This window comes from Suncus etruscus, chromosome 1 (assembly GCF_024139225.1).
Source record: "Suncus etruscus isolate mSunEtr1 chromosome 1, mSunEtr1.pri.cur, whole genome shotgun sequence".
NCBI lineage: Eukaryota > Metazoa > Chordata > Mammalia > Eulipotyphla > Soricidae > Suncus > Suncus etruscus.
The window spans coordinates 127,094,855-127,098,723 of NC_064848.1; positions in this window are offsets into that span (position 1 = coordinate 127,094,855).

Consider the following 3,869-nt stretch of genomic DNA (forward strand, 5'->3'; position numbering starts at 1 on the left):
ACGGCCTGGGAGAGCCTACAGACATTTCATGTCTGGACAATTTGGTGATGGGATAAATGTCCACAGCGTATTCACGTTTGGACAATTTGGTGGTGGTATAAAAGTTAAAAAAGGGAGAAAAACAGCGAAGCCCAACTGAAAATTTGATTTTAAACCACCTGCATCTAACTTTGTCTCAGGTGTATCTCTTGATCTCAGTCATTTTCTTGCCGATTTAAATGTGCTTTATAGTTTTCCATAATTAATGTTCCCAATTGCATAATGTTTTATTGTGTGCATTAATATAGTAGCCTGTTTTCAAAATGTGTTTTCTGTGTAAATGTTCTTGTACTTGTGTTTCAGGAAAAGTTAATAGGAACAATAAAGTCCCAGGAAAAAAATGCTTGGTTAAATAGCATTAAAAATAATCAGAACAAGGAAGTTCCAGGATAGTGCTGGGTAAATAAGCATTAAGAAAATTTAAGTTACAGTTATATTTTGCAGAAAAGTTATGTTTATGGAAAAGGCTAATATTTTAATGTGTACACTTTAAACTCTGTTGCTATGGGAACATTAGGTTCTAGCCTTTGGCTAAAGGTGGAAATCAGGAATACAAAAGGTTATTACCCTTCATTTATATTCAGAGAGGGGAATATGTCACTCCACCCCCATCTTCCTGTAACCTTACCTGGTAGTAAGACCTGCCCATTTCTGGGAGGAGTCTTTTGTAGGTAACAAAAGATTTACCTCAGGGTCAGGAAGAGGATTTGTATGCAGGGCTGAATCTAGCATAAAAGGTTTTGATAGGAGCCACACCTGTTGACTAGGGCCCTGAATAAAGCTGATGTCTCCTGAAACCTGACTGATGTGAGTCTTCCTCGAAGCCACTCTGAACCCTCAGACCCATTGGCAGAAGAGGGTTGCAGACTTGTGGCCTGGGCCAGCAGAGAAAGGCCTCACCCTCCATCCAGCCCCATCCAGGGCTGTTATTCTATAGAGAGGAGAGAATAGGAAGAGAGAGAGAGAGGCAGAGAGAGGGAGAGAGAGAGAGCAAAAGAGAGAAGTAAAATGCTTGTCCCCAAAGCAAGTGGCAGGAGGGAAAGGATATGTGGGAGGGAAGAGGTCATTAAGGTGGGTGAATGGGAAACTCTTAACCTTGGTGACATAAAATGCACACTGGTGAAGGCTGTTATACATTAAATAGATTTTGACTCAATTATGAACAACCTTATGTGAAAAAATAAATATTACAAACAACCTGATAACCAAGGTGTTTAAAAATATATTAAAAAAGAATATGATAAATTGTGAATAATTTTTAATGTTCCTAGTTATATCTAAAATAGATTACACTATTTCTTTAAGAAGCTTGTCAGAGAAACTACAAATTAGCATGTATCTAATTTTAGGTCGTGAATTATTTAAATAACCTTCTAAGCAGCCATGTAAGTAGATGTCTTTTATCATTAATGTGTACTTCTTTGAGAAGTATTCTTTATGACTTAAATTTTTCCTTTCAATGTCCTTATTCCATAAGGACATATGGTCATAAGGTCTATGATATAAGGTTACCCACTTTGAAAAAAATGAGACTCGCTAAATTATATGTGGTCTTTGCCAAATAAATTAAAGGGCACCCTTGCTTAATTTTCAAACATCTGCCTTTGGGGTATTGATGCTTCTATCTCATCTCTGTCATGAACTCTTTATTGTATTCTTCCTTTTCATCGCTGAAATTGCAATCTCTACTGGCACCATAAAACATGGGTGTTGCATTTACAACCCATTGGATGTAGCTTACTCCAAGCTATTGATCCAACTTGTTTTTATTTCCTTATAAAAACAAGTCTTTCACAATTTTCAAGGTGCTTTCATCTTATTAATGATTGACTTCTGTGCCATTTATTTCTTCTCAGATACCCTCTACTCAGACTTCTTCAACTCTTTATAATATTATATTCCTGAGTTATCACTATGAAACTTGGACAATAATAGAAGCATGGGCAATAATCTCAGACTTTATGAACTTATCCGCATGTGAAAAAATTGTGCAAATGTAATAAAGAAAACATTTAGTACTACAGTAATCTTCTTTCTGCTTTCTTTCTTTCTTTCTTTCTTTCTTTCTTTCTTTCTTTCTTTCTTTCTTTCTTTCTTTCTTTCTTTCTTTCTTTCTTTCTTTCTTTCTTTCTTTCTTTCTTTCTTTCTTTCTTTCTTTCTTTCTGTCTTTCTTTCTTTCTTTCTCTTTTTTCTTTTTCTTTCTTCTTCCTTTCTCTTTCTTTTTCTTTCTTCTTCCTTTCTTCTTTATTTCTTTGTATCTTCTTTCTTTCATCTTTCTTCCCTTCCTTCCTTCCTTCCTTCCTTCCTTCCTTCCTTCCTTCCTTCCTTCCTTCCTTCCTTCCTCCTTCCTTCCTTCCTTCCTTCCTTCCTTCCTTCCTTCCTTCCATCCTTCCTTCCTTCCATCCATCACCTTACTTGCTGTACTATCTAACTGACTGCCCTCTCTCACAGTTTTTTTTTTTTTTCATTCATGCATCAGTTCTTGGATACTTGTATTGGTTCCATATTTTGGCTATTGTAATTATTTTGCAGTGAACATGGAAGCACATATGTCTTTTCCAAAAAGAGATTTTTGGGCCCTTGGAGAAGATGCTAAGAAATAAAATTGTTTAATTGTTCATTTTTTGGAGAGATATCTGTATTGTTTTCTCTATTGAAGCAGTAGATATCCCTACCAGCTCTGGATGAGAGTTCCTTTTTCGCCATACCTATGCCAATACCGGTTGTGTTTTTGTTTTATTTTGGGGGATACACTCTGCAATGCTCAGGGGTTACTCCTAGCTCTTGACTCAGGAATCACTCTTGGCAGTGCTGGAAGACCATATGGGATGCTGGGTATGACACCTGGGTTGGCCAATTAAGAGGCAAGTACCCTTCTGATTGTACTATTGCTCCTATCCCAGTTGGCTGATTCTGATATTAGCCCTTCATGGTTTTCTCTTCCTTCACCTGCCAACCTTCACTATATGCCAGTAAAACTTGAATCTCTCCCTACATCTCCCTTTAAAGCCCCAATCCATAATCCCCAGGCACTGCCATCCACAGAGTCAGCCTTCCTCATCATGCACACACCCACAAGCCCTGTCTTTTCAGCCTCTGGTCTGACTATTCTGCTTCCAATTGTTCCCTTCTGAATTATCTCATCCCTCTGCTCCTCCAAATAGAAGTAATCTTATGTTCTTCTGTCTTCTAGTTGTCACTTATCAACCTGACTCCATACCATTGACTCCATCCCACTGGAGTTATGTTGAGGTTATTTGTATATTTCCTTTTTACTTACCACTTCCCTTACTCCTGTCTACTTCTACAGTCTCTTTTATTTTATTATTTTACAGTGTTTACAAGGTTGATCATAAGGGTTTTTTTTTTTATTTAAATACCATGGTTACAAGGTTGTTCATACTATAGGATATTTTCCCCCATAGATAAAGTTGTTTATGATTGCGTTACAGTCATACAATGTACAACAACATTCACCAGTCCACATATCTCATCACCAATGTCAATAGTTCACCCTCCTTGATACCTTCTTTCTGCATAATTTTGGGACAGGTACTTTACTTCATTCATTTCTTTGTCTCTCTTTTTTTTTTTTCAGGGGGGTGGTACACCCAGTAGCACTCAGGGGTTACTTCTGTTCTGTGCTCAGAAATTTCTCCTGGCAAGCATGGGTGACCATATGGGATACTGGATTCGAACCAACTTCGGTCCTGGGTTGGCCTCTTGCAAGCCAAACGCCCTACTGCTGTGCTATCTCTCTGGCCCCTCTCTTTTCTTTTATAACATCATGGTTTGCACTACTGTTAATGAGGGGGTATCAGGCATAACCC